The sequence below is a fragment of the Trichoplusia ni genome, chromosome 17 (assembly GCF_003590095.1).
Source record: "Trichoplusia ni isolate ovarian cell line Hi5 chromosome 17, tn1, whole genome shotgun sequence".
NCBI classification, from domain to species: domain Eukaryota; kingdom Metazoa; phylum Arthropoda; class Insecta; order Lepidoptera; family Noctuidae; genus Trichoplusia; species Trichoplusia ni.
The window spans coordinates 3,315,777-3,341,297 of record NC_039494.1 but is presented as its reverse complement, the minus strand read 5'-3'; the positions used below and the strand labels follow the sequence as shown (position 1 = coordinate 3,341,297).

At 34.0% G+C, this 25,521-nt stretch overlaps 1 protein-coding gene across 2 annotated transcripts in view; it reads right to left on the bottom strand.

Annotated features, from left to right (window-relative positions):
• LOC113502328 (protocadherin-like wing polarity protein stan) overlaps positions 1-25,521 on the bottom strand; it is a 211,832-nt gene that overhangs the window by 78,477 nt on the left and 107,834 nt on the right. For both annotated transcript variants that reach the window (XR_003401350.1, XM_026883861.1), the window contains exon 4: positions 18,692-18,722. The gene's annotated coding sequence lies outside the window, so the exon portion shown is untranslated. The remainder of the gene's footprint in view (positions 1-18,691; positions 18,723-25,521) is intronic.

The window sequence follows — 25,521 nt, the reverse complement described above, 5'->3', positions numbered from 1 at the left end:
ATAAATCAAAATTTTCAAATAAAATATCATCGTAAACGGCGCCAACTCGTATTCCTGACGCGAAATAAATTGTAAAAAGACGATAAAAATATCGTAATGGCTTTGTCGACTTCTATCGTTTGCAATAAAAATCTCCAAGATTTCAAAATATGATTCGAAACCTAGCCAAGGAGGATTCTCTCTATCTTCAGATACAACAGCTAAAACTAGAAAACGTGATTCATTTTAAAAATGTTTTTTATTTTTATAGAAATAAAGTTCATATTTCGTAGTCAAGCAATTTTTGTTTCAGAACAAGTTGCACAGTATAGAATGAAATGAAAAATATAAAGGGAGCACTGAATTTCACACGGTCATCTCTTATTGTACAAATTGAAAGGAATTTTTGACAATACTCGCCGAGTTTATTAATACAAAGAATGTGCAATAAGAAATTGTTGCGAAGAAATGTTTGACGGAAGTAGAAACGTCCTTACTTAAGCACAAAATATTCAAATGAAAATACTTTCTTGATTTCGTTTCCTTTATGAACAAGACAAGTTTTCCTTTTTGCCATATTGAAATAACCGTATTTTACTACATGCATCTTATTATGTATACGATACAGACACCAGAATTATATATTTTTTTGTCTCTCTCTCCGTCTAATCTCCGTAATGGCTGGGCCGATTTTGACGGGATTTATAATGGATAATGCAATAAGGAGTAACTAAGTCTACAGTAATTTCACAAAAAAATAATAAGATTTTTTTTTTGTAAATTCATCGCGAACTACCTCGCGAGTTCAGCTTGTATAATATGTAGAACTGACAAGACCGCGTTTATTTTTTACATACTGCAATATATCCCATAAGTAAATCTTTTGTCGAACAATAAAAACATCTCGCAGCTCATTAATTTTAAAAGCTACAAAGCTTTAAAATATTAAATGAATTTTATTACATTTTAATATTGAAAATAAGCGATTGTAGCGGCCAGCTTTCGGCAAAAACAATGAAGTGCAAAAGGTGAAATCGAATCCATTATTTTAAAGAAAATCTGGGAGGGAATAAATTTCATTGTTGAAAGCCGGAAGAATATGATTTCCATATTTTTAAGAAATTCAGAATGATTTTATAAGAAGATTGGATTTTATTTTATAGTCTCATCTACATTTTAGAACATGATACATGTATATTGCTTATTCTAACCATTTCCAACCATTTTTAAGAAATGAAAGGAATTTTTGACACCAAGTAAGAAAAAAACTCTAAACCTCAAAGACAAAGGTATACCATTCACCAACTTTTACCATCACAAGCGGTTAATTACGAAATCTCGGAAAGTCCTAATCGGATTCGAATTTAATTAAGTAGTAAGGTGAAATATACCTCGGATTAGCAAGGTTTTCTTAAAACTATTAACTTGAAAGCGAGACGCGCTCCTCGTTCAAAATAAATCGTGCGAAAATGCACTTAGCGCCAAGTCTTAATTGCTGTCGGAATAAAATTTTACAACGTATCGTTATATTAGCATAGGAAAACTTTTAAGGGCACTCAAAATGTTACAGGCGTTACAGCTAGCTTTGGGGTATCGGGGACACTTGAGGATTCCTAGTATTGAGAGGTCCTTGTGATGTCAAGTGCGGGTTCACGCTCCGGTCGACACTCCCCCTGTAAGCCTGAAGCATTCTTAAAGAAAGTTAACATTTTCAATGCAGACTCTTCAACTTTATGATCTGGTTCGCCGATGTTTTTCTTCACGAGTCTTCGGGGTTGTTTTTTTTTATTTTGTGTTTTGATTTTGCCTCTTGTTTGAGGGTGAATAAATAAGGTGACCTATTTTGAGCCACTGACTTCTGTGAAGTTCTAGATTATTCGAGTTCCGTCTGTTTTATTCTGACTTTATCAACATCTTGAAAAATAGCTATCTTTTAACATTCGATCTCTATTCCTTTCTTGGAATGACGCCTTCATTAGGTATATCATTTGGTGTTCAATCTACTTGACCAAACAAGTTATAACCTAGTTTAATTTACAAGATCTTGCTGTCACTGTTATTGCAAGTTCCTAACACTCGAAGGGCAAATTAACATAAGTTTGTACACAAACGATTAAGTTCGGAACGAAGTTACGTATTTCAATGTATAGATGGATTTATGGTACATTAGTTACGTAAATAAGTTTTTAGATAGTTAAACATCTAAGTTTAAACTATGAATCTGAAGATAAACATTAAAGTTTATTGATAACTATAAATAGTTGTGAAACATTTGTTAGGCTGTGTTTGGACACAAAACGTCTACTAAGAAAACGTTTGAATGAAGCAATTATTTATTATGGAAATATCTTTAAGATAGTTTATCCATGTAACTTTAAAAAACTTTAATATCTGTTTTAATATTTATTATGTTGTATATTAATATATCCATAATACCATTTCTCTACCTTCTACATAAAATGACTCCCGTATTAAGGAATTTAATCCTTGTGTCCGGGGGGTTTTCACAAACATTCAAGTTATATGCACAAAGACACCCAGACTCTGGACTAGCATTCATGGATCAACAAACGCTTGTCATGTTGATCAAAACCACGACTCTTTGTGCGTATTGCGTTTGGCGTGGTGACCTTAACCGACTCCAACGAACCAAACTTATAACCGTTTAAAAATAGAAAGTAATACCTACAACCACGTGTTCAGAAGTAAATCAGTAGCTTAACATAATAATGTTTGTGTAGAACCGGTCTCAGTCACGGCACCCGTACAAATATTTGTTCCGGCCCGAAATGTCTTGATCTCACGGGAGTTGAGCAATGGATATCGGATAACATACGGAGATGCAGGAATTAGAAGCTTGAACTACTGTTTTTTTAGGGACCATGTGTTTCATACTTTGGGCTTACATGATTATGGGCTTTTGTAGCTCTAGTTTAAGACTTGAATGGTTAATGGAATTAAGATAAAAAAATGAGCAAAAGGAGTTATCTGAATTCGTATTTTTAGGAGTTACGTATGGCAGATTCTTCGCGATAACAAAGGAATTGCTTTCCTAGTGCTATTTATGTTATTGTTTCAAACATGAAAAGATTAAGTACCTTGAAATAAATCATTTCTTCCATTTTGAACAATATTAAATCCTAAAATTAATATTCGTTTCCCAGGAACGGAGCCGATTTTTTGGGTCATTAAATCTAAACAAACGAAAATCCTTTTATGATCACAATATACATTACAACTATTTTAAAGCGAGCGTATAGACCACACCAGGATGTAAAAAAGTTTGTCCTTTTTTACTTTTAATTAATTCTACCACCGCTATAAATCCCACATAGTTTTGTTAATTGGACTATTGAGGCAAACCACAGGAAGTTATACGGCCTTACAACAGGTTACTTAATCCAAGGAAGTCGGTTTAAGATAATACTTCTTTTGGTACCTTGCATGGCTTCTACGAAAGTCGTACTTGTCTTAAAGGAAGTGAATTAGAAATGTGGGTTAAGTTTAGAATAACAGAAAAAGCTGCTTAACTAAGGTATTATGTTGTAGCTATCGTGTTTCATCCTGTAGTACTTTAAATACTTTTTTTTATTGAAATTTGTTTTTTTTTTAGTAGTCTTTGCTGTTAGTTAGCCAGTGCTACTTTGTCTTCGGAGAACTTTGATAATTTAAACACATTTATGGAGAAATAACTGTTCTGAAAAACTCAATTCTTGTAGGTACAGAAGTTAAAGCAAACTATTGAAAAAACCAATTTGAAAGAATTCCTCAAGTTTAACCAAAAGTAAAAACCTAAATGAATATTTTAATAAAGAATTCTTATGTTTGCTTGTGATCTATGCAACATCGACATCGAAAACTTGAGACAGCGCGAATTTAAATAATAAATCACGAAATATACTAACTTACCGTTCAAAATACTATTATTCAACGTTGAAATATGAATGCAAAGTAAATTATTATCTGCAGTAGCTCACAAAACATTGAACTCGGTCCCACCAGACTCGTTACTATAAATGAAGCATCACAATAATCACAAGCATCACAATAAAACCAAGCAACAATAGAAAAATGGCAACCATAACGCAAGATAGATGAAACGAAATTACGGTGAAGATATAACATCCTGTACTGTGGACACTGTATGAACCGTCTATAGGCAAGCATGACAAATTGAACTACCAGGATTATCCCAACACCCTATATAACTCTCGGAGAATTATACCGGGACAATCGAATCACGGATTGTTTCATTATTTTTTGCCCGGGTATTTAAATGTTTCCATCATATTTGGACGAGTTTACAAGGGGATTATTTTGCGTTGCGTTAATTTGCAACATTTGTTAGCTCGTGATTTTTGGCATGCGGTTTTTATTACGTTTCATTTGTGTATGAAAGGGTGAGGTTATTAAAAACGATTCATACGTGAAATGTGAACAAAAGAAATGCAAACGAATCTTTATGTCTACGCTTAATATATCTATTTATAAGTAAACTAATCACACAACTTACTCGATATTCAATATCGAAGACACAAAAATATGAACATTTACTTCATCCACAAAAATTAAGTTGAGTAACGTCCGCCACTCAATGACATACATCAAACAATTTATATAGTTTGATCGATAATATCCAATAATTCGTAATATCAAAATGACGGACGATTTTTCACCGTTTTATCCCGGAAAAATGGAAAATCCAAAATAAATGCGAGGCGTGCATGAGAGTCTTTACAAAGGACAAGCGGAGAGCGTGGATAAGATAAAAGGTGTTCTAAGAGTTTGCCAACACATCTTCATGTAAGATTACTGTGGTTAGAGAGAGACAGCGCACTACAAGGCGTATAGGTACGACTCTTTCCCACAACTGAAATTCAATGGTCTTGGATGGTATTCCAGTTCCGTTTATCTTTGTAGGTGACGCATTTGTCTTTCTTGTAGCACCTGTCTTTTAGAACTGTTGAAGTTGTTTTGGAATAAAACTAGCCAAATGCAAATACATATTATATGCTTTATTCTGTATAGAAAATTATTGAGAACTGGTTTATAGCGATAGTCTTAGAATAATTCATTGTAGTCAAGATAATTTATTGTGTTTCGGGACATAGCGTTTTTGTAAATATTGTTTTGAGAAAAATATTTTTAAATTTTACAAAACAGGTATCTGTTATTAGGGAGAATTCCGGAGGTTGGTGAATAAGCTTATAAGAAATTATAGTGTTTCTTAAATGTGTAAAAACTGTTTTCCCGCCACATCTCGCACTTCGAACCAACTTAATATTATAGACGACATGTCGTTTGTATAAAAATGGCCGGCATAAGCCCGGATAGGGTCTCACAGGAAATGAAGCGTAGACTTTGTGCGTCCTTAATGTTTACACGTCGCACCAGACCCTACCGATTTAGAATAACAAATATATTTCACACTTCATACTAAAACTCAGTAAAATGGCGACGACATTTTGCATTTTTGCCCGTCTGTTCCTCCATTCGTATTCATCAGGTATTATTTTTGACAACCCTATCTAGAACCGGAATTCTTCAACATTTCTGGGAAGAGTTTTCCATATTTTTGCACGAATTTAGAAGCAGATCCTTGAGAGATGATATTATACCGAGAGGCATGTTTAACTCCATTTAAATTATCATTGGAAATTGGAGCACGCAAGTCTTTCTGAAGCGGTGAAGCTGCGTTTGAAGTTCAACCTTATTTTGCGATTGATAGATTGTTATTTTGTATGGAGTGCTGTAGGGGGTAATTTGGTAAACTGCGTTAAGGCTCGGGGACCGGTTGCACGTGTATACCTGCACGCACACCCTGTCTTTTCCATTCATTTTTTTAGTAAACATCTCGTAACGCGATGGTTTATTTGGTTTGCCGGACGTGAGCCAGTTACGGCTCGGATTAGTTTTTTATTATTTCGTTCTGTGATTATGAATGCAGTTAAGATTACGCTTATCTATAAGATCGATTGTTATTCATAGTTAATTTTGTTTTATTTTTTATTGGCGTACGTGTAGTTTATGTTGGGGATGTTGCAGGTGTTACTTTGAAAAACCTCCTTTTGTATCGGAGTCTTCAAAAACATATTTTGTGGAGTGAATTGCAGGAGCTTTTCAAGTGGTTGTAACGGTCGTATTGGAACTCACTAAGGCCAAGCTCTATACCAATCTTGTTGACCTTCCTGTCACAATTCCAGGCTTGCGGTACACCTAAGTAGAGGAAATTTTTAAAGGTACTTAATACTTGGCAAAAATATTTCAGACGTAACTTTTTTAACCCTAGAAAGATAGTCTGCGTAAAATTGACGCATGCATTCTTGAAATATTGCTCTCTCTTTCTAAATAGCGCGAATCCGTCGCTGTGCGTTTAGGACATCTCAGTCGCCGCTTGGAGCTCCCGTGAGGCGTGCTTGTCAATGCGGTAAGTGTCACTGATTTTGAACTATAACGACCGCGTGAGTCAAAATGACGCATGATTATCTTTTACGTGACTTTTAAGATTTAACTCATACGATAATTATATTGTTATTTCATGTTCTACTTACGTGATAACTTATTATATATATATTTTCTTGTTATAGATATCGTGACTAATATATAATAAAATGGGTAGTTCTTTAGACGATGAGCATATCCTCTCTGCTCTTCTGCAAAGCGATGACGAGCTTGTTGGTGAGGATTCTGACAGTGAAATATCAGATCACGTAAGTGAAGATGACGTCCAGAGCGATACAGAAGAAGCGTTTATAGATGAGGTACATGAAGTGCAGCCAACGTCAAGCGGTAGTGAAATATTAGACGAACAAAATGTTATTGAACAACCAGGTTCTTCATTGGCTTCTAACAAAATCTTGACCTTGCCACAGAGGACTATTAGAGGTAAGAATAAACATTGTTGGTCAACTTCAAAGTCCACGAGGCGTAGCCGAGTCTCTGCACTGAACATTGTCAGATCTCAAAGAGGTCCGACGCGTATGTGCCGCAATATATATGACCCACTTTTATGCTTCAAACTATTTTTTACTGATGAGATAATTTCGGAAATTGTAAAATGGACAAATGCTGAGATATCATTGAAACGTCGGGAATCTATGACAGGTGCTACATTTCGTGACACGAATGAAGATGAAATCTATGCTTTCTTTGGTATTCTGGTAATGACAGCAGTGAGAAAAGATAACCACATGTCCACAGATGACCTCTTTGATCGATCTTTGTCAATGGTGTACGTCTCTGTAATGAGTCGTGATCGTTTTGATTTTTTGATACGATGTCTTAGAATGGATGACAAAAGTATACGGCCCACACTTCGAGAAAACGATGTATTTACTCCTGTTAGAAAAATATGGGATCTCTTTATCCATCAGTGCATACAAAATTACACTCCAGGGGCTCATTTGACCATAGATGAACAGTTACTTGGTTTTAGAGGACGGTGTCCGTTTAGGATGTATATCCCAAACAAGCCAAGTAAGTATGGAATAAAAATCCTCATGATGTGTGACAGTGGTACAAAGTATATGATAAATGGAATGCCTTATTTGGGAAGAGGAACACAGACCAACGGAGTACCACTCGGTGAATACTACGTGAAGGAGTTATCAAAGCCTGTGCACGGTAGTTGTCGTAATATTACGTGTGACAATTGGTTCACCTCAATCCCTTTGGCAAAAAACTTACTACAAGAACCGTATAAGTTAACCATTGTGGGAACCGTGCGATCAAACAAACGCGAGATACCGGAAGTACTGAAAAACAGTCGCTCCAGGCCAGTGGGAACATCGATGTTTTGTTTTGACGGACCCCTTACTCTCGTCTCATATAAACCGAAGCCAGCTAAGATGGTATACTTATTATCATCTTGTGATGAGGATGCTTCTATCAACGAAAGTACCGGTAAACCGCAAATGGTTATGTATTATAATCAAACTAAAGGCGGAGTGGACACGCTAGACCAAATGTGTTCTGTGATGACCTGCAGTAGGAAGACGAATAGGTGGCCTATGGCATTATTGTACGGAATGATAAACATTGCCTGCATAAATTCTTTTATTATATACAGCCATAATGTCAGTAGCAAGGGAGAAAAGGTTCAAAGTCGCAAAAAATTTATGAGAAACCTTTACATGAGCCTGACGTCATCGTTTATGCGTAAGCGTTTAGAAGCTCCTACTTTGAAGAGATATTTGCGCGATAATATCTCTAATATTTTGCCAAATGAAGTGCCTGGTACATCAGATGACAGTACTGAAGAGCCAGTAACGAAAAAACGTACTTACTGTACTTACTGCCCCTCTAAAATAAGGCGAAAGGCAAATGCATCGTGCAAAAAATGCAAAAAAGTTATTTGTCGAGAGCATAATATTGATATGTGCCAAAGTTGTTTCTGACTGACTAATAAGTATAATTTGTTTCTATTATGTATAAGTTAAGCTAATTACTTATTTTATAATACAACATGACTGTTTTTAAAGTACAAAATAAGTTTATTTTTGTAAAAGAGAGAATGTTTAAAAGTTTTGTTACTTTATAGAAGAAATTTTGAGTTTTTGTTTTTTTTTAATAAATAAATAAACATAAATAAATAGTTTGTTGAATTTATTATTAGTATGTAAGTGTAAATATAATAAAACTTAATATCTATTCAAATTAATAAATAAACCTCGATATACAGACCGATAAAACACATGCGTCAATTTTACGCATGATTATCTTTAACGTACGTCACAATATGATTATCTTTCTAGGGTTAAGAATCCTAGCATATGGGGAGTTTTTGTCGAAATCAATGTTCCTTCAATTTACATGATAACCATTTCACCCAGCATTCAGAAATTTACCGGTATTTTAGTAAGATAACTATTTTTAACGGAATCCCATGTATTTAATACTTTCCTTCAGACATAGTTGAGGGGATCCAATGCCGTTGTTACTGTAGAACATTCTTTTACGAGCTCTTACCGTTACGTGTTTGAAGTGTGTAATTGCTTGACCTGGAACTTTAGCTATGGACTGGTCGTGGAAACTCTTAGGCACGTAGGTAACTAGAAAATAACTTTAATAGTGAACATTGTTATTTGTGAAACTTATTGTTTTTAGGTTGAGCTGTTTTTTTTATAGAATTGCGTCCTCTATGTTCTAGCTAGTGTCTCAAGATATGACACAACACCTAGTCTTTTGAATAGAAAAATTGTTTTTTTTTTGTGTTAAGTAAGGTTTCGAATGACGCGGCCGGTAATTTTCTAATTTAAAAATTGTATACATAAGATCTATATTTAGATTGATATCTATAATAAATTCATCAATACTTCATTATTACCAGACAAATTTAAAAAAGAAAACATTCCTGTAAATCTTATTTATTGCTAATAGTCAAGTACAGCTAACTATAATAATATATTTTACAAGCCATTTGGCTACAATCTGTAGTCAACCGCAAGTACCAACAAATAAACTGTTTATGACCACTGTTTATCAAAGTTTGAACATAAACTTGTAACTTAATTAAAGTTAGGCATCCTTTACGGCCAGGCTTAAGTAAGGGCAAGGTGACCATGTAACTTTGTGGTGTCAATGCTCGTGTAGTCAAACTAAGCCTTTATAGTGCCTTTAGCGACTTATGGGTATAACAAAAAGCCGTTGGTACCGAGTTTATGGTCCCTGTAAGTCGTAGTTGGAGGATTGTCTAAGTGTCTGGCTTCTGACAGTTCTAATTCAGGAGTTTGTGTTCTATATTTGTTTGAATTGTCTGTTTTAGGACCTTGTAAAACTAACGTTCTGGGTTGAAGTAAGAATAAAAATTGTTTCAAGTTTGCAAAGATCTGTTTATGTAGCGGTGTACACGACAATATTGGACACTGCCGCTATTAAGTAAAACCCAGTTCTTTGTCAGACCGTATCAGATCACAGCATTCTTCTTTTTAGTTATAGTTCCCAAATGTAACTAACACAATATATAATTATCCTCCCTTTGCCACAGTTCAGTATTAGAATACCACATCAATTTTTAACTCAATTAAATCCATTTGTTCTACAAAACGTATTCCTTTGTCCAATCAGCTTTCGGCTTTCGGAAAACCGAATAGGTATCTAGCACCGAATGCGGTCATGAAGATAGCCAAAGCCTGACTTCGTCGGCATTTAGTGACGGACACGGGGAATAACCGGGAATAGTCTGGAACGTTTCACGCGCCATAAAGTAAACATGTGTTTGTCTATGGTCTGCAAGGCTAATGGGTCTGTGGTAACTTCGTGTAGGATAGGACGAGAGTTAGTGGTAGGCTTAAAATTTGTAGCAAAGTTCTTGATTGATAAATACTCGTTGAATGTTTGAGTTTTATTTTTCGATACTTTAAAGCTGATACAATTTTATTTGTATTAAATAAGTTATGTGGGCGAATAATAAGTTAGGTTAGAACTAAAAAACAAAGTAAGCAATAAAAGTTCAACTCATAACAGCTCATGATTAAGGGCTCCGGTTGGGTCCCAAACTAGTCAGGCAATCGCGATACGTAGGCGTGAATAAATATTTAAATCATTTACTTATAAAGAAATCCTACAGAACTGCATCTTCTGTTAACATCGCATGTTTAAATGGGCACCATGTAGGTATGTAGGACTATTACTCCAAATAGATCCAGCCACAGACATCATTAAAAAGAAAAAGAACTTATACATTTGCATATTTGTCTTACATCTCATTCTCTTAAAACCGCCTTCAAAAAAATCTACGACGCTAAAAGCCAAACTGCTCATCTCGACCAACTCACAAGACCTCTCCATGTATTTACGAATGTACTGAAAATTTGGTTGCTGAAACTGAAACGAGGAGTATGGGGTGTCAAGTTATGCTGGACGTTGAGGCAGACATTCGTGTCGGAATTAGAGAGCCTTCATCCTTTAATTGCCTCTATAATTAAGTAGCTTAGGAAACATGTGTCTGTGTTTGAGGCCTGCTGGTTATTTAGACAAACGGTATTAAATTCTGGCTGAATTTTGTTTAAAATGTTTCTGGTAATTTTATTTTGCATGCATGGATATTGCAATTTTACACGGGTTTATTTATTGAAAAAGAGAAGGAATAGGAGGATAAGTTTTTCTGTTATGCATTGTATGGAACTGTATCGTACAACAATGCTTGTGTCTTCTTTGCATGGTCTTTCCCTACCAATGGGAACTTTATAGTAAGATATTATTAATGAAACCACGACTTACATAATACCCGTGCACCATAATTATTGAATCACACTTATTTAGATGATTCTCCTAGGTCTATCAACCTTGAACGATTACACGCATCACGCAAAAGTTACATAATTTCTATATCGATACAAATCGATTACTCGCTCATCAATAACAAAAGCCTATCACAGGATAATTAACCCTATCTCTACGTAATTAAGAGTTATTATTGAATCGTGATCGAGGCGTTGAATCGCGTGTCGTATCGTTTTATTATCGGAACGTCTCGATCGTGTGAATGGATAGCGACACGAACTCGAGTTTGGTCAGTTTTGGGCATATTTTGGGCCTATTTCCGGATAAGGCTGTTGTTGGAAACCACTCAAATTAATTCCTTGGAAGTCCAGACAGCGCTCCTGTAGTGGTAGGTTGAACAAGACAGGGGTATTAATAGCAATCGGGGAAGGGGATGGTTTATACGAGTCGTGACCGTCAAATGAAGAGAAGGGTATTGATTACATTTAAAATTTCACTTTACTTAAAAGAAAAATATCAATGAAATAGTATAACTGTAGAGGAAGGGGAGGAAAGTTTAGAGGATTGAATGAATCGGTAATTTGAATATAATTCATTATATTAACAGTATACGCTGAATTCATTACAATAACAAAGTCACTGTATGTAATACGTTACTTAAAAATGATGTAAAAAGTATTTCACAAGTATAAGCAAAAAATCTATTCAAAAATTAAACATTCACTTAAATATAAAGAAATAAAAATGTATCATTTTTTATCGATATTCCGAATATTATAACATCAAGCATTTTCAATATATTGCTTAAACTTTTATTGAATTTATTTCGAACGTTAATATTTCAATATTTATTGAGGCAACACACCGATCGTTGAGCAGATGGTATTTTTAATTTCCGAAGTTGTCGGGCGTCGCGACGCGGCACGCACCCAATCGGAATGAAGGTTTATTTGCATCTTTGCACAACATTTGTTTCGGGAATTTGTGCTTTGTATTAGTGATAAAAGATTTAATTTTGCTTGTTTTAATCAGGATTATTTGTTTTATTGTTATTTTGCGAATAATTATATGCTTTAAATAAGATATTTTATTACATTTCTTCTTTTTGTTATTTTTTGTCATGTAGGTGTTGTCTCCGTGTCCGTGCTGAATAAATGCTTTTCTTTCTTTTCATATTGTAAAAAAAAAACATAGTTTATCCCATATTCAAAGTCTTCTATTACATGTAGAATAATAATACAATGTATATCAACTCTTATTCAATTTTTGGTGTCACTATTAACCATGGCAACTCCTCAGAGCCGCGATCCGTCCAACGACTTCCATCGCCTACTTAAGCTCAGTAGCTGTTAAAAGCCTTAGTTCCCATATTCTCATATAAGTAAAGACATCGCTCGTATTATAAATAAAATCACCAAAAAAACAAACAAAGTTAACTCCCTCAATAAGGTATCAAGTTTGGAATCGCATCCTCATATAAACGTAGAATAATGACTTTACTGAGAGCCATTTACATGTATTCGGTATGTGCGATGCCACGAGTAAGAGCCACAGAGTAAGTATCGTACAGAGAGTATCGTGAAAAAATAGGTTGTCAAAGATAGTCGATGAAGTAAGCAAGTTTTTTGTTGGATTCTGTTGCTGCTTGAATTTTATTTAGACATTTTTGTAGAGTATTATTTTGTTATCGAATGTACAAGGGGATTTTGAATTGAATTGAAAACTGATACACGCAGCTTTTGGTCGATGTTCAAAGTAACTGGCCGAAGTGATATTGTCATAGGACGATACCGTGAGCTTATCGGTTTTGACTATTGACATTTAATGTCACAAGCTGCCAACCGAACGAATTTTCGATAGAGCTTTGTTTTGGTCTTATAAGTTTGAATGATTCATTGACTATGAATATCTCTCACAAAAGTGACGTCACACCTTGAGTATTGTCGTTTATTATGATTTTATGCACTAATAAGTAAAAAAAATGGACGTACAAGTCAATTTCATTTAGCAAAAGGATATTCTGTGGACCAGCTAATCGCACACAAACCGCTGATCCTTATATTCAATTTATTACAGTTCCGAGGTTGTATAAAATGTAGCCTCTGTGGGCTACTTACTCTGCAGGGAAGGCGCTAAACTTATAATTTTATAGCCTCGTAAATACGGTTAGACGAGGAATACATGAATATAATGCACTGCATAACATAAGTTCTGCACCAGTTCGGGCGTTTTATTGGCGAATGGCGTGATGAACGAAATGTTTAGACTGCAGGCTTTAGGATAACAGGGGGTTTAATAGAATTTGGAAACTAAAAAGTTTCGTTTATAAAAGTAGTTTCATTTCAATGTCTAACATTCGCGTAAACCTAAGAAACCACTATACAAACAACTAGTGATAGTATTTTTTTTAAGACTTTTTGTTTCACGGGGTTTTTCACAAATATTCTAGTCACATGCACACCCAGACTCAGGACATGCATTTTTGGTTAACATAAACGTTTGTCCTACGAGGGGATCGCAATCAACCATTTGGGTATGCGTGCAGTAGAAAATACCAGTTCAATCTTTATATTCTACAAAACATTTCAAACATATGTTTATCATCTTACCCCTAAATATTACATCCGTTTTACGAATGAAAGAATGAATCAATTCGAACAAAATTGTGCATTCTCAAACAACCTTACGATAAATTACTTTAAATAATCAAGAATACTTCATCCAATTATACAATTGTTTCAACCATGGATGTGTCATCAGCTGCAATAGTACTTGAATAAACAAGATAACTATTTTTAACTGTAGCAGAGGACCCTTGTGGTCATATGACAGACATCGCAACGAATTTAGTCAATTTTAGAGTCTTTAGCCAATTATTAGCATATCCTGCGATTATGCAATATGATACTATGACTGCACTAAATGTTTGTAATCGTGATAGGTTTGTAGATTCGAGCATGTGACTTATTTTATGTGTCTAGGAATTTGAACACTTTGTTCACATTCTGCGTTTGTTGTTTTTTTTTAGAAGGGAAATCATCCAATGAGTATAATTTGAAACTCAGAAAACTATTTGAATTGCGCGGGTCCTAATAGGGATGATGAATGGGTATAAAAAGAAAAAATCTCATTAGTCCCTCAGTTAGATAATTGAAAAGTATGAGACAAGTATTTTTGCCTTATTCAGAAAATCTAGAATTGACAAAGATTAACTGCTTTAAAGTTGAGGAGAGGGGCTTTAAAGTTTACCTTAATTTGGTAAATTTATGTTTGCGGGACAAATTAAAAAATACGTATCCATTATTATACAAAAAACTACAAGACAAACACAGCAAAAAAAATTGACATCATCCCTATTGTCATTCCTATGGAGAAGAACGGCAATTAACTCCATATTATATGGTTTTATATGGTATACTTTATATGGTCTTATAATGAGAAAAAAAAGATCAAAATTATACGTTTGTAGTTCTCAGTTTTTAAAACAAACAGTCACATTCATTAAGAGCAATCAATCATAGAATAGCCTTATTCTATTATTGAGAGCGCCTACAATAAAACATTCATGAATGAAAATCACTTAGTTTCAACAAATCGCATTCTAACCAAATAAAGCATTACCCAGCAATATTTCACGCTGATCTTACCCGTCTTGTCTAAAAGGGGGTACGACTAAGAGATGACTTATTTGCATGTAGCTGAAGCAACGCCGAATCTCCCGAATCTCGTTAGATTAATGACCTCTAACTGATCTTACTCCGAAGCAATTTGCTTAAAGCAATCCTCATACAATGGATCCATTATGTCGGTTTGGTTTCCTCTATTATTTCAGCATTAGCCTTTGCCCAAAAGCGATAAGGGATGCTTAAATATTGTTGTTTGATAGAGATACACGCCGGACTCGACTCTGAATGGTTGTAATGTACGCGAGTCTGTCATGCGAATAATTGAAGTATATAATACTGGTTCAAATAGAGCAGAAGTAATATACCGACTTGTAGAAGAAATAAAATAGTGAACATTTTGCGATATCGTTGTCAATATGTTTTCTCAGAAAAACGACATTTTCGAGGTCCATTTTATTTTCGCGATTGCCGGATCAGCTCATGATTAAGGACTCCAGTTGGGTCCAAAACTAGTCGGGCTATGCAGATAAATAGATGTGCGTAAAGCGTTTTCAAATAAATAATTTGAGAGTTCTAGGTCTTATCGCTATCGCATACTTCTTGCAAATTATGAAAAACCGATGCCAAACTCGTGTAACATATACATATGTACATATTTTATATTTATTTCATACTAAAATAAACTACATCTAAATAACTGTATACGAGATTTACATCTATTCATCTGCATTTCTGTCTACTAAACATTGACAAATTACTTTTTGAGCCATTCGTTTTAGCAATGATAAATGTTCTTGTATACCGGTAAATGCGTCTATCTTTGACTATTATGTGGAGAAAGTACAAGGTGAAGTAGTACGCATAAAGGCTTATATAGACGACTAGCTGTTGCCCGCGACTTCGTCCGCGTGGTTAGAAGATATAAGTTATAATTTATACCTGCCTTCTATCTATCTATCTGCCTTCAATCTATCTTGTAGGATTCAGTCAGCGTTTGCAATGTAAGCGCAAAAAATTTGTTTTTTTACGACCTCACATTAGAAACCTCAAAAATTGTAGCCTAGCCTATGTGTTATTCTGATGTATAAGCTATATTGTGGTAAAGTTTCATTCAAATCCATTCAGTAGTTTTTACGTGAAAGAGTAACAAACATCCATACATCCATACTTTCGCCTTTATAATAGTAGTAGGATGTGCAAAATAACGCGTGAGTTGCAATGTATGTTTATAAACTAGTTGTATAAAGGATTGCAACCTATTGCCGACACAAAACTCAAATTCAAATATCTTTATTGATGCAAAAAGGCGGATGACGTGGCATGATGGCAGGGGGTTCAGGTTTAGTCAGTAAGAGACTGACACTACCCGTTCCCACCCCCGAGGAAGAGGGTGTTCATGAGGATTCCTCCACCTTACCAAAAAAATACCTTGTAAACAAGTCACATTTCTCCGAGCACTAACTGAAGCAAAGATCGAGTTTGCACACTGCTAAACTGACAGATTAACATCATCATCGCCGACAATGTATTACAACTAGCACGATATTTCTCGAATAATCTGAATGAGCCTTTAGTGTCAGTATAACATATTTTATAAAGTGATTAAAAATTGTAAGATTTCTTTATTTTCTCCTTCGTTTACAAATTGATGCTGTATTTGTTATTTTACTATGTGGTTGTCCGTGAAATAATACATCGGATTTATTATGAGATATTCTTAATCATAATATATTATTTATTTTTTTGCATGTTTTTAAAATATACCCATGTATATTATGTTTGTATAAGTTAGTGTTTTTTGAGTACAAAAGATGAACCGCAGTTTCTGTTTGCGTATTATATGAATATTTTATTCCAGCTTTTGTTGAGTGCTAATTAAACATGAGTAGTGAAAGGTTTCTGTTGATAACTCATATAAAATGTTGGGTCTCTTACCTAGTGTTTCTAATTAACTGAAAATTACAGCAGTTTGTTTTATATGTGTGTACCGATTGGAATAGAGATAAAAATTAAACATTGCAATGAAATAGTTAATTGTGTAAATGGTACTGATACTTTTACAATTTTAATGGGAATTAAGTAAGGTATGCGTAATAGTGTTCACAAAAAGAAACAAAAATATTTTGAGAAAAAAAAAGTTTTCTTCCTTTTAGATGAAACTTGATTACAAGTTAATTTACAACTAACAATGCTATATGAATTACTTCCAAAATTATTTTAATAACTTGAGCTTTATTAAAGCATCAGATAAAAATCTCAATCAAAAATAATTGTAACACAATTACAAGTAATAAAATCCAACATTTAATAGAGAACATTCAATTTTTGTACTACGTTATACGAATATTACTAAAACACTTTAATTAAGGCTGCACAATAAAATTTAAAACGAAAAAGGTTATCAAAGGTAGAGTTAAAGAAAAACTAAGTTCTTTCCAAAAACCTTAACTTTAATCCCGTCTGGCTTTCATCCGATCTTTTAATTCGTTTCAATTCGTCGGGTCCTGTAACTACCCACTACATTTCAAAGAAATATTATTCTGGAAGAGGAAGCAGGATAGCGCTCTACACGTATATATATCGGTGTCTCTTCCACTCCCGCTATGATGCTATTTAAGATCTTGTGGTAGCTCTGAAAGTAGGTTTTACAAACATTTTTGTTTTCTTCTTGGACGAGGTTAATTTAAAAGAGTTGGTTCTATTGCTTAATGGGCCGTGTTAGTTGTTTGTTTACTTGGATGAGGGGGATCGGGGACGTTATAATTAGATACGCTTTTGTTTTGTAAGGTATCGAATGACAAATGCTTGATAGCTGTCGTTTGGTAGTATACTGTTATTTTTGACAATAGACTAAGGCCAGTAATGGACGGACACGGGATGTTGACTGTTATTTTAAAGAAAAAGTTTATTTCAAATCTCTGTTTCAATGAAAATTGTTCCACTAATTTTGACGAATCATTCGCTTTATGTGGGCTATTTTTTTTAACGCCACTTTTACTTTCCTTAGAATTTTTTATGGGATCCTTGATTCATATTACCTTTAATGTGCCAAAAGCAACAAACGAAGTTTGAAATAAAATCTCAAACTTTCAAAGTTAATACTAAAGCAAACAATAAAAATGCAACAGCAATAAAAGTTTATAATATCACTTACGAGATGTTTTTCTTCGGTAGAAAATGGTAGGAATAGTAGAATAGCGAGTGTCCAGAGAGCGAAGCTTTGCTATGAATAATGTAGGTCTAAGCGTATGTTTCTGATAGGAAAACCTCGAGGAAAGCTTGTGCGGCATTTCATCCGGTACAACCCAACATATTTATAGTCCAATAAAACATTTATGCTTTTAAGAATTGGATTTATTGTTTTGCTTGATTTTTCAACGGTATTTTTGTATTTAATAAAATAAAATGACTGTTACGTAATCGGCAAAGACAGGTTCGAGATGAAGTGGGATAGACAATTGTTTAAGTTTGGGAGGCCATTTTTTAAACGTCTCCAATAGTAAGGAATATACGTGTAATTCGAGGCGGTTTTATAAAAAAATAACTTAACAATAAATTATTCTTCGTGACAGCGGCGGAAATACATATTGTTATTTTCCTTGTTACTGCTTTGGAACTCAAATAATAACTCCATTTACACAAACTTTTAAAAAATCTGTAGAAAGAGTTCATTTGTCTGTGTATCACATTCATAAACTTTATGATACAAAACCTTTCAAAGATATTACTCGTATGAAGCTCCTTCACAGTTACGAATTGCCCTTTGCCAGTAGTTACAACTTGGGTTATGGACGCCCAAGTAATAGGCCATAATGAACAAGGCAGGATGTATCATGGAATGTGTGTGGAAAAAGTTAAAATACCTTTTAGTACTCCGATCTTCGCCTTTGAAGTCTGTGAAAGAAAATGTTGCTGTTAGTATCTTGTATACGGAGAAAATATAACAAATTAAGATAGAAGGACATGTTATCGTAATTTTAGACTTTGCCGTATACGGGTAAAAATATACATTCAAACTACGGGGGTACGATCATTTGTATAATATAGAAGATATGAAAACGTACAAAATGGTATTTATTTACTGTTCGGAAAAACTGCAACCCGAAGTTCATGAATATTTTTTCAAAACTCATATGAACATTAACATGGCCTTAAAAGTAAAGCAAAAAGGATTTTATCTAACGTAAAAATAAAATTAGTAACTTTTTTTTCATCACATTCAATTTTTTTAACCAACTTCAAAAAAAGGAGGAGGTTCTCAATTCGACTGTTTTTTTTTTGTGTTTTACCTCGTAACTTGCGATTGGGTGAACCGATTTTCATGATTCTTTTTTTATTTGAAAGCTTGTGCTTCCCGTGTGGTCCCATTATCACCATTTCAATATCTGATGATGGGATCTTGTAGAAATCGGGGGAACTCTTCAATAAATAACAGCTGATTAACCGCAATTGTTGCTATAGCATATCTAAGCATTGTTCACACAACATATTATCACGCCTGTACTCACTACAAAGGTTATAAAAACTTTTTCGAAAAAAAATAATGTTCAAGATTTTTGATTTGATTTTTTGATTTTTTCAAACTTTGTAAGTGCCCTTACAAAGTTTTACAAAAAACGCAATACTGAAACTAATTTGAAGTCGGTTTTTTTTTGTGAAAATTGTGTATATTGTATTACACCACGTATATTTTATTCTTTACGTATAATAAAGCCTTAATATATGAATGTACAGAATGCGTTTGGAAATATAAAACACATGGGGAGCGCCCAAACAAACAGTGCTGTGATGTTAGCTAATTGTCGGGCCATGAAATTGAATATAAGCACGGTACAGTCGCCGACAGATGGTCCCAACTTTGTGAATACATTAATATAATTATGTTTTTGTATAATAGTGTTTGGACTAAAACATTTGAATAACTAAACCAATTTTATCTGATAAATTAAAACATGGGCTGGATATAAATAGTTTATTCAGTAAATTCATAGACGTTGTGCTAAATGTTGTTTATGAGTTGTCTTATCGACAAGTTCAACAAATGAAATCTAAGGCTTTAATCTAATGCATCCAAAACTGCTATACACATATAGGCAGGTTTTATTGACAAAATTCAAATGCAAGCTTAAAAAAAAGTCATAACCCTAGACACCTCTTTAACATTATTGGATAATTTAACCAATATCTTATTTAAATCAACAAAAACAATCAACAATCATTGAATATCGAAATCAGATCAACAATAATTATTGAAATGTCATTGATGATTGGAATTAGCACAAAAATTAAATTCCCTCCCCATTGCTTTCCGTTTACCTTACCAATATACCTTATAAGAGCACATTCATTGATTGCACGATCGTTCTCAATTAGAGGTATCCACAACAATTCCAACCTAAGTTCTCAGGTATTAATTCCATTTATCTATTAAGTACTATTAAGATCGCGACCAGCACTATTCTATTTCCTGGAAAGCACTAGAATCATACATCCAATTACGATTGTGATTGCATTAGTTATCTGTGTTAAGATTAATCAGTTTTGATTTATGAGTCGTGAAGAACTAAGTAGGTTTACACGCTTTTATTTAGTTGCACCTGTCCTGTCTCTGCCTGTCTGTCTGTCTTTGTCTTAGTAATCAAATTTTGCAAGTAGGAGTTGATTCTCACATGCAATAGTACATATGACATAGATCTGGTCTAATTCTGGAAATGGAAGGTGGAAATAAAAGCTACAAAATACCATCGAGTTGAGATTCGTTTGAATTGTCTTTTCAAGTAATTGGAGTTCAGAGAAATTTAAAGTCTTCTTCTGTTTTTTAAAAAGCTTTTTATGTGTTTCTTGATTAGAAGAAATCAATTTTTCAAATACGTTTATTCTGAACAATCCTACAAAGTGAAGAAAGTAATCGTCAAGAATAACGTTACAATAAACCTTAATTTACCAACATAATTAATAAATATTTATTCATCATGCTTTCTTGTTAAAAAAAGGAGATACTAAACTTTGTCGCAAAATCGCAAAATAACTAACTAACTAATCAAAAAATATTTCTCTTATTTCAAGTGAGCTGCAATTTTATGAGCATTCGTTCGTAATCTCTTCGCAGCCACTAACGACCACAGGAAATGGAGAGGACCATTCGCAATCAAGAATCCGTATTAACACTTAGATAACGCTAACCCAAGTCCAACTACCTATCTATCAACTCAGAGTACCTACGCAGTACTAAAGTCATCTTGGCCAGACATAAACCTGAATTCTAAAGGTGATTAATTTACGCAAAGGAACGTTTCATCGCTCAAAATTAGTACCTTAATAAATTAGGAACAACATCATCTATGAAATTTACATAATATGAAGATTCCCATTCTGGCAAACCGTACGTTTTAAGTGCTGCTGTGGCCTATTCTTAATTAGACTAGTGTTGCTACCCTCCACAATTTATGTACCCTTACATCTCGCAAATTATGAACTAGGAAAACGGTCGGAAGGTGAGCAGACAAGACTTTACATTCAATAAAGATTTTCTTCTCCAAGTAGTATTTTAAAGACATTTATCTTTTGTGGGGGGACCTACCGAGTTTATACTAATGATTTAGAATAATTTTATTAATAGCTTTGCTGGAGGGTGAAGCGAAACGAGCTCGAAAGAAGTTCAAAGCACGCATATTGTCGATAACGATCCTATTATATTTAATAGCTAAACTTAATTAACTGGTACAAAAGTGAAGTCACGACAAACTTTTACTCGTCACAAAACTAATCCGACCTGTTGCTAAGCAAAACTCCGTAACAAAACATTGTTGGAGAGTTAAACTTGGGGAAAAACATACGTATTGTGAGTGGAACTGGGAGACAGCAACATTGAGCCCCTGCAGGTTAATTCGGGGGTTTCGAAGTGCGAGGGCGAAGCGCAAATTGGCAACTTTATTATATTCGTGGGCGCGGACGGAATTGCTACCGAGCCGCCTGAAACGCCATTCTCCGCCGCCTCCACAATCAAAAGCCCGCACATTTTTTAACGAAAGGCGTTGAGTTTTTTCTTGTTTTTATTTTTGAATTCTTAAGCACGTTAATTTTGCTGATGGTGCTTTGGATGACCGCTGATGATATTGCGAAACTTTTCAACGTTACATTATAGAGTTTTTTGAATGGGCAAGTATTTAATGAATCATCTTCCTCGTCCGTCTTAGGGTTTCGTACCAAAAGGGTAAAATTAAACCCTATGTCTGAGGTTTCACTGCCTGTTTTTCCGTCTGTCACCAGGCTGCACTTCATAAACCGTGTTAGCTAGACTTGTGGTGTGTAGTCCGACAGCATACGTCTGTTTATATTGAAGTTTTCATGAACCATCAAATTTGGCTTATCAGTTCGCTAATTGATTAAAGTGGACCAGTGTAATACGATCTTACATAAACGACTGGTTTTTTGTATACAATTGGATATGCAACACAATTTTTTTTTTGCAGTACATTAATTGATTTCTGGCATGTAAAATGAACAAGCAAAATAATTTACTACAATAACAGAAAATATCCGGTAAAACTTTGTATATTGTGTAATCTCGAGATTTCCAATTACTAAAACATTCCACTGAATAACTAAAGCATCAGCTTCGCTCCCAACATGAAACGTAAGATAATAAAACAAAAATTAAATATAACTACAGTAGCACGTGCCTTTAATAAAATACAAAATGTATTACATTTTAAAATCTAATTATTTCACTACGTGTGTACGCGATGGTACTTTTATGAAATGTATTTTTATTTGTCGTAAAAATGCACTTGGATTTTTGATGAAATATTTATATTTTTTTTCATCTATTCTACTTGATTTCTTTATATAAATAAAAGCTGTAGACTTTCTAAAAAAGGGGTCTAAAAAAATCATTTTTTTTGGTAAGACATATTCCATTAAAAAAAACCTTGGGATTGATTCGTGTATTCACAGTGAAAATGTCTAAAATGGCTTATTCATAAATAAATAGCTAGTACAAGGTACATAAAAACCGAGTCCAAAAACCTTACTCCACATAATGACACATACCCAAACGCCGTATGGTAAAGAAAAAAACATACACACAATACATAAGAAAATTAACCCAATTATTTAATTAAAATAAAAAGCCTTTATCTTATCAAAAAGGCACACGGTCAATCAGTTAATTAGTTTACATTACAAATCGTAATTTATTACATTGATCGTGCAATTAGTAGCAACATCTGTGGCCCGAGCCCTCCGCTCTGATGGAAAACACGTCGTTTGTCAAAGTCCCTTCCCTTACGAATTTATATAATTATTTTACATGATCCGTAAAAGTTTCGCCTAATTTATTATTTGAATTTTTGAAAATTGACGTTAAGAATAATGGTTTTTTTTTCGTTTGAATATTTTTATTTTATTTTAAATGACAGTTAAAGTATTCGATTTCGTCTTTGTTACCAAGCAAATCATTTCAGGACTATTAATTAATTACGAGTATGTTTTTATATTTTCGTAGCCTATCCGTTTATCACCAGGCAGGATCTATCTTTTCATTTGTTTATTTTTCGCCTATTAGTATAGGAACCAATTGATCAGTTTTATCAATTTAAAGTTATAAATATTTTAATTATTAATAGTGTAAGCCAATAACTTTATTTCTTATATAAGTATGTATATCTAAAAGATGTTCTCAAATAACTTTATTGATGGTACCTGTAAATAACGTGTCTTATCTACTTGGTAAGTTTGATGTAACTTTAAATTATTGTCTTTGTAACAATGGTCTATCTTTGGATTCGTATCCAGATAATCTTGTTGATAAGTAGGGAACTAAGTTTTGTTTGTAGGACAAAGCTTTATGGAGATCAGATTTCTATCTATATTGGACTGAGTATTAATAAGCTTATTCGTGGTATTAGAAACAACTAAAGCGTGAAGTTTTGAGTAATTTTTATTTTCTTTCTAAGTTTTTTGTAGCAACAATTTGATAGAAATAAGGTTTTTATTAAATAGAATAAAACGTGGCGATGATATAACGAAATATAAATTATTTAGTTGTTTTCAGTACTAACTTGTTTCTATGATTTCATTGAAATTAGTGGGTAGCATATTTGTAAAACTACTTGCAGGTTCATGCTGTCGCCTTGTGACCTGATGCCTGATGATATACTTTTGACTAAATGTAGTCATCAAACATAAACAATATAAATAGTCTTTAATCCAGTTTTGACGAATTTGTTTTGGCGGATGTTTTCACAATTACATTAAAAATAGATAAGTATTTTCTGAACCGGTTGCCAATTCTAAATTCGACCAGATTCGAGACAACTTCAAATTCCAACACAAAAAATAGCAACATCAACATTTTTTCAAAAAGGTTACACAAGCAAATGATATTTTTTTTTGTAAAAGTAAGTGATACATTGTAGGTACATCATATCTTTATACTTAAAGTAAAGGTTATTTACAGTATAATTGCGAGGGTGGCTTTGTGCTGTCTCCCAGTAACTTAGCCACTAATTAGACGGCTGAATATAAGCTTCCAAGGCGGTTACTTGCATATTTTAATGCCTTTATCAAGTTGTTCGTGTAATCGCTACGGGACATCGTCTTGGGTGACACACTGCTGTGGAGATTGGGTGAGTGTTTTAATTGTACATGGGTTTTGAAGTGGTTCGAAGCTTTAAAGTACTGGTGCGTATGTAGATTTTATTTGTGCAATATATGGTCGCTGTAGTTAGAATTGGGATTTGAGGTTTTCATTTTTGTTGTTTAATACTTTACTATTTGAAATGCACCTTTGTCTAATAGATGAGGAGTATTTTAGAAATTCCATCACTCCACAGTTAATTTTTATAAAATAAAGAATTCCTTCAGAATTCAATTAGGAGAAACAGTTATATTATACAGAAACGTTCTTCATCTCAAGCTACTCGTACCTAACACCGATTTTGAAATCACCATCTCCACCTCAAGGAACAAACTAATTGAACGCTATATACTCGTACATAATACTCTGACCTACTACACATCTACCCCCCTAAACTTCTCCACTACTCCAACTTGCTCCCAATCCTTCATCACCGTGTATCAGTTGTTATCGCCGCCCGCAGATACAGTTTCCCCTCCCAAGCCATATTTCATACAGTTTCCCCGCTCCAGCATAATGAAGGTATTGGAGACGATACTTAGGCAACGGTACACGTGTGCCACCGGTCTGGAGACGGCGCCGGATAAATTTCATTATATGACTCCGACTGTAAGTGAAACTTTTGTTCCTAAGTGATTCTATTGCTGGGATCTGGTATCGGATGTTTGATTAAATTGTGTTGTATTGCGATGTATAAAGGACAAAGGAGTTTAGTTTTCAGTTACAATTATAGCTGTTAATAAAGGTTAGGTCACATGATTGCACATTGATGATTCAGAAATTATGTATTACTTTCTTTTTATCTTCTCCTGTCGGCCAGTGACTAGTTTAGGACCTAAAGGTGTCTTTATTCAGCTGAGTGGCTTAATTGAATCAAGCTGATGGAGCTTAATATGTAATCGTATCAAAGTATACTATATATATAAGTAACATAGTAACATATGTTCAACTTATATTAGTTATATTTTGGATATTCATATTACATTCTGTCAGGAATGTCAGGTCATGCAAATTTACATATACATGTTGTATGGCAAATCAAACAATTCTCGA